The following is an 11,086-nucleotide window of genomic DNA, read 5'->3' on the forward strand; positions in this document are numbered from 1 at the left end:
GTGAGCACTGGTCTGACTCAGGACCAAACCTCCAGCTCACTGCAAGCAGAGCCACAGGTGGGGAACCCTGCAGTGACCTGGACCTGGAGTCTGATCCACTGGAAACCACATTTCTGGAGCAGTTATTTGTCCTTCAGAAAGCCAGGAACCACTCACGTGGCTCCCCAGAGGCAATGGCTTGCAGGCACTGCCTGAGGTAGCTGATCCTAGTTAACCTGAAGGGCACCTTCTTCCTCCAAAAGCCCATAATAAGCAGTAGAGAAATCAGTGAGGAGAAAAAGGAAGATTCACAGGACCAGAAGAGCCCAAGCCATGAGAGAGTGACTCCAGGAGGCTGCACTATTAAGCACAGACACCCACCAAGCAGTGCAGGAACTTCTTTTCCAAAACAAGCACCCATTACACATCTTCCCACCTGACCACAAATCCTCCTCTGCTGAGGTGAAATTCACCTTTCTTATGGCCCCAGAAGCTTTTGTAAGTCTGTACCAGTGAGTCTTCAATCCAGTTCTACCTGCCTCAAATACCTGCTCACCTTCCAGCTGTCCCCACGGCACCCAGTTTGCCTCCCCCAGCTTGTTTAAACAGGATGCAGAGCAAGATTTTCTCAGAACCAACTGTAACCAACTCTCCTTCTGTGATGTTGCTCATTCATTGCATCTGGGACTTTGGCACATTGGTTTTGTTCTGGACTGTGACAGCTCCAGCTTTCAACTGTGGGAAAGGCAGGCTGGGTGGATGGAAAGCCTTCCTGAAAGATCACAGACACAACTGGATGGTAACGGGGGCAGCAGCACGGCCAGGCTCTTCTCTTTGGGCTCCTTATCCAGACAGTATCAAGGGCAAGTCCAAAAATGGCTGTGGAACACGGATGTGCAGGTGGTGCCGTGTATGTATGGAAGACCTCAGGTGGTCTGAAATAACCAGGAATGATCCTCCTGGACCCAGCCTTTCAGAAAACCCTTAACACTAGGTGAAAACCTGATCCAGGCTGGCTAAACTACCCCTTGTTAGTCCTGGGAAGGCTGGTGACTTCCCAGGAGTCCCCTAGACTTGGCACCCATGTGGTCTTGTAGATCAGGCAGCTGTCCCTCACAGACCCAAGGCAAGGGTCATCTTTGTTGCTTGGCAACTTCATCGGGTATCACATAATGACATGGATTTTAAATACTAAATAAATCATGTCTTTCATAAGCATTTATTGCTCATTAGTTTGGACACCAACCTAATGAATGACTCATTTGTCTTCTAAATCCCTAATGACCATTAATTATGGAATTTACCCAGCCTGCTTAGAAATGAAAGTAAGAAATCAACTGTCAACTGTTTAGGGAGATACACAAAAATTGCACGGCTATTTTTAAGGCTCCAGGATGCTTTGTCAGGGAATTGCAATCACTCACAGAAGTGCCGTGCTTTAATTTCCAGTTGGAAAGCTTTGGAGCATTTCTCCTGGCAATTGTTAAGTGGCTGAATGATTGCTCCCCATTGACAAATGAGGGGCTGGCAGGTCGCAGGTGGTTTTGTGCATTCATACAAAGTAGCACAAAGCAAGACAGTGCTGCTGCTGCGTGTGCCTCACCACTTGGTATTAACAAAGAAAAATACCAGGAAAGCTTTCAACTGTTTTGCTTATTAAGCAGCTGACTGATTGCTCCAGACTGGCAAGTGACACTGAGAAAGGTACAGGGTGCTGCTGCTTTCTGGCATCCTAAAGCAGCTGAACTTCCTCTTGGGCTAACAAATTAGTCAGGGATACAGTAAGAAGATGAAGGGTTTGGTGGATTAAATATTTTAAAGTATCTGTTATGTGATGTGTTCTTGTCAACCCTACACCCCTCCTGTTATAGATGGAGCAGCTCTTTCTATTTACTCTGAAAACAACAAAAGTGGGACTTGGCTGAGCCCTCGAGTCACAAAAGTTTCCATGGAGGCAGCTGGGAGCTCAGCATAATTGGGTGTTAGGTGAGGAAGCATTTCCTTGTGTTTGCTTTCAACCTGCTGCTCAAAATATTCTCTGGTGGCCTTTGTACTTGTGTTCAACAGAGTGGTGAATAATCCCCTGGTCACTCCATCCATCACCTTCAAGATATCACAATTTCTAGCTCATGTCACCTGCAGTCTTTTCTTTGCCAAGAGGAAAAGTCCCATTCTGTTCAGTGTTTGGTGTCTGGAAACTCCTGCACACTCTTGGTCATCCCTTACCCTCCTCTGTATCTTTCCTGATAGATGAAAAGTGCTGTTGGCTTCACTGGAATTAATACAAGCATTAAGTTGAGCTTGCAGTTAAGAATTTATTGGTTTTGTGTGTGCATGTTAATGTCTTCAAAAGTCAGGCACACGAATATAATTTCAGTGACACTGGGTTAGAGGAGAAAAAGCATTGGCTGGATCACCATATGTCCAGTGCACAGGTTACAAAAGCATGGACTTTGCAAGGACTTGGCTATCTGGATCACTTGGTAGCCAGGAAGATGTTGCCATTAGATCATAGAATCATAGAATCATAGAATTAGCCGGGTTGGAAGGGACCTCAGAGATCATCAAGTCCAACCCTTAACCCACCGCTGCGGTTTCTAGACCATGGCACTGAGTGCCACATCCAGTCTCTTTTTAAATGTCTCCAGGGACGGAGAATCCACCACCTCACCGGGCAGTCCATTCCAATGCTTGATCATCCTCTCCGTAAAGAAATTCTTTCTAATATCTAACCTAAATCTCCCCTGGCACAACTTAAGACCATGCCCTCTTGTCTTGTTGAAAGTCGTCTGGGAAAAGAGACCAACCCCCCCCTGGCTCCAACCTCCTTTCAGGGAGTTGTAGAGAGTGATGAGGTCTCCCCTGAGCCTCCTCTTCTTCAGGCTGAACAGCCCCAGCTCCCCCAGCCTCTCTTCATAGGGCCTGTGCTCGAGTCCCTTCACCAGCCCAGTTGCCTCCTTTGGACCTGCTCCAGCACCTCAATCTCCTTCCTGAACTGAGGGGCCCAGAACTGGACACAGGACTCAAGCTGTGGCCTCACCAGGGCTGAGTACAGGGGCAGATGATGCAATAGCCATTACATGTCTTTGAACTTCACAAAACTCATTCAATCTATGCCCTGTAATTTACATATTCAAGTGTTGGCTGTGTGCATCTGCTGATGGGTAGAAATGAGACCTCATATTGCCAAAACAAAGCATTCAAAAATCATGTGAGACACCATCCTGCCTTCAGAAAACATGTACAGGGTAATTTTCTTCTGGGAGGGATTTTTTTAGTCTGTGATTGCTGAACCTGTGAGATTTTCTGAGTTCAGGTTTCTGGGCTTTTTGGATTAGCCACTTTCTTTGCTGGCATCTCAGCATCTTGTGGGAACTCAATCTATGGCAATGGTTTTGCTGCAGCACCTTCCCCCTTGCTGCTTCCCCAGTGTCCTCCTCGCAGAGGCTCTCATGGCACACACAGGCAGTGGACATTCTGTGCTGTCTGAGGTGGGATTTTAAAAAAAATTAAAAAAAAAAACAAGCTAAAATGCAAATGGAATGAATCATCAGTTTTGTAACCTCCCCTGTTTATACCACTGTTGAATGGGGCAATGCTCAAGGTCTCAGCATCTTTGATGGAGAGGAAAAAATGTTTCCCAACTAGCTCTGCCTAATTACAGCCTCATTAATGAGAGAACTGAGTGTACTGAGCCACTGGCAAAACTAGGCTGCTACAAGGCAAAGGCCACGGATTTCACAACCTCTGTCACTTCCAGGCTGGAGCATCTCTGGGAGATCTCATGATGAACCAGTCCAAATATTGCGAGTGTGGACATACAAATACTCCTGAGTCTGTGTTTCTACTGTTTCACGGGTGTGATAACTGACAGGAGGTGATGCCACCCCCAGCTCTCCTCCAGCCAGTGTTTATCCCCAAGGCTTCACTCCCTGCTTTGCCAGAAAGCACAGCCTGGCCTGCATTGGCACAGCTCTGCTCCCACAGCACCTTCCTAGGGAGCCAGCTCCAGCAGCTCCACACTGACAAGCTGGGACAAAGAAATCACATTGAAACTGGCCTTTAAAAAAAATCAAAAAAATAAAAAGAATTTTAAAAAAATCAAAAGGTTAAGTGTTGCAAAACAACACCACAGACTAGTAAATCCCCTGGACTCATTGCTCTGAGTTTGTAATTCCTCGGCGAGAGGTCCAAAATGGAGGTGGAAAACACAAGCTGGGGTGCAAGCAAAATACACAGGTGATTAAAAGCAGGCTGGGCTCTGCTAGCCCACCCTGGCTGCCCACCTACCTGGCTGCCCAGGACCCTCCCATCTCCCATGATTCAGTGGCCACCTCAGCTAGAAGTCCCCAATTTGTTTTTTTTTAAATAAAAACTGGTGTGTAAGCAGGATGAAAGGTTTGGAGCATGGGCTTAGCTTCTAATTGATTAGTATATTCAATTAATTGCCTTTAATTTTATTTTTTTTTCCCCCCATGCTATCTCCCATCTTCCCAGAAGCAAGTTTGGCAGCAGAAGCAAGGGGAGAGCAAAGCCCAGGGCTGGAGGTGGGGGCTGAGCAGCAGAGCCAGGGGGTAGCGGCTGGGAAGAGCCGGGCGCCTGCTCCTCCTTCATCACCACTGGGAGGGCAGCCAGGAGCCAGAAAGTTTCATCATGTCCGAAAGAAAAGAGCAGAGTAATGAAAGACTGCTCAGACAGGGCTGCGGGGTGCCAAGGGTAATAAATCAACCAGAAGGAAAGTAAAAACAAACAGGAGGGAAAACTTCTTCTTGCGCTGAATTTCAAGCTCGCTTTGGTTAAATTTGGAAACATTTGGTAAGTCTTTATTTTTATACAAAACTTTTGCAGTAGAATTCCATTTTCCCTCTACACTTTTTGTTTGAATCTATAATTTTTTTTTTTTAAATCAAGAATGAACCTTCCACAGAGGATTTTGTAAATGGTACAGCTACAGAAACACTATTTTAATTAGGATTACTTTTTGCCCAAAATCATTTTGTTAAAGTAAAAACTTGTGTTTATTTAAATGTGCAATTTGGAAAAAACATTGGCCAGAATCCTCTCAGAAGAAACCCTGGCCACAGTGTAATGAAGGGGATTTTTATTCTTGATTACAATGAGGACCAAGATTAATCACAAGATGATTTTGAGAAACAGATGAATTTTTGGCTAGAGGGGAGGGAGTTAAAAAATAAAGTTGGCATAAAGATGAAAATAAAAAATAAAGACTTAGACATTTTATTTATCTAATTAGCTAATTATCCTGTCCTAGCAGTTCTGCTGTCTGCACAAAACAAAAATAATCTTAAAAGAGCAGATTTCCAAAACGTATTTTGGAAGCTGTTTTGCCATCTGATTCCTTCCCTGAATTTCTCTTTTCTCCTTAGCCTGGCCAGAGACTGATTAAATCCCTTCTGTTCATGCTGGGGGGTGAGATGCAGGTAGGGACCTGCCAACAGGGAGCTTCCCAAGCCTCAGAGCAAAGCTGGAAGCCATCAGGAGGGCCAGGCTGGGACATGGTGACTTCTCTTGTGCATTCAAAATGGAACCATGGTAAATAAAGACTATTTTACCCCCTTTTCACCTTTTGGGAAACATGCAGACCAACCCTTTCCTCTGAGGGCATTTTTGCATTTGTAATCAAAGCTGTAATTTAATGTGTTAGGTTTTGCTCAGGAAAGAGGAACCTTAGCAAGCACAGGCGATAGAGATATTTCCAGCTGAAAACCATCAACAGCTACAACCAAGCTGAGAGCAAGGGCTTAAGCACCCACCACTGTGTGGACCTTGAGGCACCAATAAGTGATTTTTTTTGAGTGGGACTGTCTGAAGAAGGAACTGCTGAAGAGCTTGAAGGTACAGGGAGGTTTACAAAGGGAAAGAGTTGGCCACTGACAACTCAAAGAGGGAACTTGATGGTGGTTCTCCACAAGCTCATCAAGCTGCATTTTTCAGGTGAGGAGGAAAGGTGGGTGCAGGGAAGGCTGGTGGAAATTTGTAACTCTGGAGAGTGATGGATTGGTGTTAGATTGGAGCTGCAGGTAGGACACAGGCATGGCCTGGATGCAAAGAACTTGAGGTGGAGACCAGACATTGGCTAGGATATGTCAAGAAAGCAAGCTGTCTGTGATCTGGGACAGAGATTCTGGTCTGTGAGTCAACAGCATGGGCTGAATTCAAGTCCACAGATGAGAAAACCTGAAGAGAAGCAGAGGGAGAAGGGTCCCAAGGACAAAGCCATGTAGAGCTCCAACATAAAGAAGGAAAGAAGTGATGCTCATGCCCTGGTGTGCCACCACCCCTTCACCACTGGTGCTCAGGGAGCAGTGTCCTTCCCTGGCAGAGTTGGGAAGAGCAGGAAGATCTGCCCTGCTAGAAGGTGTGGGCAATAGGAGAGCTGTGAGGACACTGGGCACTCAGCCTGTGACAAGAAGAGCTCAGCTGACCTGCTTGGACAGTACCCCACCTGCTGCAATATTTCAGAGAACAAGAAAGATCCTCAGGGAAAGTCATAAAAAGACTTTTATGAGGCTTATGAACAGATTAAATCCTAGAGTTAGTCCAGCAAGCTCAGGCACACTTGTGCCAATCATGTTCCCTTCAGAGACACATTGCCAGCACCTGAGGTTTTACATACCCAGAGCATCATTTGAAACACAACTGCTGTGCTCAGGGGCTTTGCTCCATGGCACTCCTTGCAAAAAAGGCATCCATCCCCCAGTGCACCAGCTTGGACACGAGCCACGTGAGAGCAAACCATCCTTGCTCCCAAGCCCTCAGACCCACAGCAACCTCCCAGCAAAAGCACAGCAGCAAGCGAGGCACCAGGAGCAGCAATTCAGTTTGATTTGATTTGATTCAATATTGCCCCAGCAAACGGGGTTCTGCTCGTGGTGCCCCAGCAGCAGCAGGGACTTCTGCCCAGTGGTGGGGACAGGATATGGCTGTGCTGGGACATGTTCTGAGGTGGCACTGAGGCCAGCCACCCCCTGAGCTGGGAGAATCATGAAGGGTGCAGGGTAAACCTGCCAGGCAGCCCTTGTCTCAAACAGGTCCTTGCAGGTGATGCAGTAATATTATTTTTTTTCTGGCATCCAGAGGTATGGATCTTCACAGGTTGCCCCTAGCAGATGTCTGCCCTCACACAAGGCACCCTGTTTCTTCCACCTCTGACATTCAAGGTATCCATGGGAAGGGTGGCAGCTCCCTATTCTGAAGGCTTTTTATTTTATTTTTGCTGCCTTTTCCCCTCCAGCTGCAGGTCCCTACTGATTCCCACGTCCTCCTCTACCAGGACACCTATTTTTGTCTGCAGCTGTACAAAATGTCAGCAGGTATCACCACGTACTCCTTGGTTATAACTGGGGGAGGTTTCAGAGCTTTCAGCCTTCCTTGGGGAGAACTCTTTTGTTTTGACAATGCTCTCCCCAACCTCTTCCACTGAGAGTTGAGTGGATTAGTGTGGAGTGTCAAAATAGATGTATCATGCAAACACCTTCAGCCCACAGCTCTTAGATCAAGTTTGGCTTGCCTGGTGGAAGTGATTTTGATGGGCATAGTGCCTTCTTTGTCTGTAATAACTACTGGTAAAGTGATCTCACAGGAGTAAGACCAGGAGGGCAGGGCAAGGAGTGAGGTATTACCACCAACAACCACGTGCCAAAGGTGAGTTTGTAGCGAAAACCAGAGTGTGCCCAAGCAGCAGGGTTTGGCTTTTGTGAGCGTGTTGCCCAAGGTGAAGCTGGAGAGAAGAAGCATCCCATCATCAGAGGTGCCATGGCTGATGTGGGACACATCTCTGCCCACTACCAGCAGGCAGGAAAGCAGATGAGGACATCATTTCTCCTGCCTGTACTGCTCATCTTCTGGTCTTGTCATCAACCAGCACTCTTCTGGCCAGCCACATAGAGCAATCCTTACTGATTCTGTGAGGCCACTTCCTCACATCTAACCCAACATATGCATCAGCAAAAAGTTGTAACAATTTCCCTAAAGCCATCATTCACTTAAGTCCAGAACAAAACATCTCTTTGTGCTTCCCAGCAACACATCAGTCCGCAGTAATGTGAGCATAACCTCCTTAAACTTATGCTTTCCTGCAATGCTTCTTAGAAATGCTCTCCAGAATGGGTCTTCTCACTCCAATGCTGGACTTGTGTTTCCAGCATCCCTGGTTAAAATTCTGTCTCAGAGGTTTGACTTGTGTGCACTGTGCCATGCCCAGAAGCACTTCACTAATCATTGACAGCCCTGGTCGTACACTGCAGTGTTTCAACACCCTTGGCTCAGGTGCAAAGAGAATTTTGTAAGACTTTTATGAGTTTGACAGCACATTGCTGAGGTGGGGAGAAGACAGGCAATTCATCAGCTGCAGAGTCTCCAAGCTCTAAGACATTTCTCATCCCGTGCTCTGTGTGTGGAACTTTGTCAGCATTCAAGCCTTGGCTTGAGAGGCTCCTCATCCCACTGCTGGTGCATGGCACTAACTACTTGCTGTGGAGCTACTGAGTCTTTGCTAAAAATTATCCCTGATGGATCCTCAAAACTTCCCAAACCTCCACCCACTGCTGACAGATGTAAGCAAATTTGACTCTTATTGTATGAAACAAGATAGGAATAACTAATAGGCAATTTATTTGATGCTGTCAGCTTCATGATTATCCACCTCAGAGATATGGCCTAAGAAAATGTAAATAAAATGTGTGGGCCAGATCCTCATCCCTGCAAATCTGCCTCATTAACTCCATTAGTGCAAGGGAATTCACAGCATTTCACAATCTGACACTATCATACACGTGAAGGCCAATGCCAGCCACCAGGAAAGGAGCTGTGCCATAAACCATTTGGTGTACAAGGTGGGAGCTGAGTGTAGAGGCAAAAGAGCCCAGGAATGATAAAGCATTAAGCCAAACTTCCCACCCATCTTGAAGATTGACTCTCCCCTAGATAGTGCTTAGTGTAAGAGCAAGTCTGTGCTTGAGTGGCTTTTGGCGCATGTCATGTTGGTGTTTTTTTATCAAACTCAGGTGAGGGAAAAGCTGAGCACTCACACACACAACCCATGTGCTCAGGCCTTCCCAAGCTGATGTTGGCCCGTGGGGAGCACAGGGTAGGGCAGGGTTTTCTACTAAGGGCTGCCAGACATTCTAGGTCCCTTGGACAGATACTTGGAGGTGCCACAGAGCCAGAGGTCTGGTGTCCTGCTGTCCCCACAAGTCACCTAGTGACTAAAACCAGACAGAATTAGCAGCCACCCTTAGCAATAACAATGTATGTCATGGTTTCAGGAGTCAGAAAAGGCAGAACACTCCTGAAATCCTGCTCACCTCCTTTCCTCCCATTCTATACCCTCTTACACAGACACTTATTCTCAAAGCCACCACCTCCAAGCAGGCACCTATTTTGCTATATGCAGGAAGGAATGTTCCAGGGAAGGAATGTTCCCTGGCTCCTGCCCTGGTGAGGACAAGGGCTCCTTTGTCACCATCCACCTGCAACTAGTGTAGGAAAATGACCTTAAGGACAAGCTAGGAGTTCACTTTTTTTTCACATCACACCCATCACCCTTAGTTCATTCCTTCATGCCCTGAACTGTTTTGCTTCTAAGCCTCTTTGCAAGAGGTCTGAGTAACTTTCATGGTTCTCCATCAGAGCAACAGCTTCTAGGGTGATTTTTTTTTCCTGAACTTCCTTTGCTTGTGTTCCCAATGACAAGGGCTGGCACGTTGCACAAAGACAACGTCACACCTGCTTATTATGGGGAAGGACACCAGCATCTGTAGCTGGTTTGACAGCAGGCAGCACGACAGCTGTTTCACAGGGTTCTCCATTGAAATAGCAAACAAGAGGCTCGTGAGCATGTATAGGACATATTTATATCCTAAACAAAGGGGCAATAACATACATAGTGACAATACTGACAAGCCTTGTTTGCTCACAGCTCTCAGCAAGTTTGTGCCAAGTGCTGGCTCCTGGCCAGGCCCGTGGATGGTACAATCTGGCACAACCCACCCTCCCCCCTGGCTCCCAGGCAGCTGCAGCAATTTACACCAAGGCAGAAATAAGGAATAATTTTCTCAGTTACACACCAGAATTACAAGAGAGGGAGGTGAAAAAAAAACCCCAATGACGTGCAGAAAGGCTGGGGACAAGCTGAGATGGTGAGGTGCTGGAGGGGGATAGCTCTGAGCATGTTGGGGTTGTGTGTGGTGTGGGGATGGCAATAAAGATACAACCATTTTACAAAGCACTGACAGCTGCCTGCATCCAGCACTGAACAAGACAGCCCCCTTGTTTTCAACCTCTTTAAATAGGAGATAGGTATGGAGGGAAAAGCTGAACCTCTGTGGATGCTCCTGCAGAGGGAAAGGGGGACAGGGCTCTTCTCTACCCCAGGGCCTCTAATTATTCTGCGAACAGCAATTTTCTCACCCAGGGAAAAGAGATGAAGATCACCTCCAGCCTTGACTTAGTCCCCAACCATCTGTGTAATGCCAGAGGATGCTGCAGGGAAGAGGCTGATGGCAGCAGCCACTGAGAGCTGAAACAGGACATTAGTGATCACACCACTGAGCTGAATTTTGTCTGAAACTAGAAAAGTGAAAAACCTTTGCTTTTCTAAAAGCATCGGTGGCTTTTTAAAACCATTAGCGGCTTTTTTTAACAGCAGCACAGTGTCAGGAGCACAGTTGAGTATTAATGCCATTTCCAAGCAGTAGTTCAACATGTTTTAGGAAGGTCTCCACCCTACGTCTATTTCAAATTCATTATTATAACCCAATGACCAAATTAAAAAATAATATGGTCACTTAGTCCTGCTTTCTAAGGGAGGCCTTGCTTCTCCATGGGTATCTTGCAGCACCAGGTTGTTGTCTTGACTTAGACAAGAAGAGAAAGAATTCACTGCTACTGTTTATAGCAATTAATACCAACCATAATGAGTGATGCCCTGGCTGTACATCTTCTTATAGCATAATTATACCCCATCACACCCCACCCTGCCCACAACTGCTGTTGAGTGTAAGACATTTGTTTTATCTCCAGCTAAAACCCTTCCATCAGTTCCTCACATATGGCCAGAAAGCTGCCCAACAGATGACAGTGTCAA

Source organism: Heliangelus exortis, chromosome 6, assembly GCF_036169615.1.
Source record: "Heliangelus exortis chromosome 6, bHelExo1.hap1, whole genome shotgun sequence".
Taxonomy (NCBI): domain Eukaryota; kingdom Metazoa; phylum Chordata; class Aves; order Apodiformes; family Trochilidae; genus Heliangelus; species Heliangelus exortis.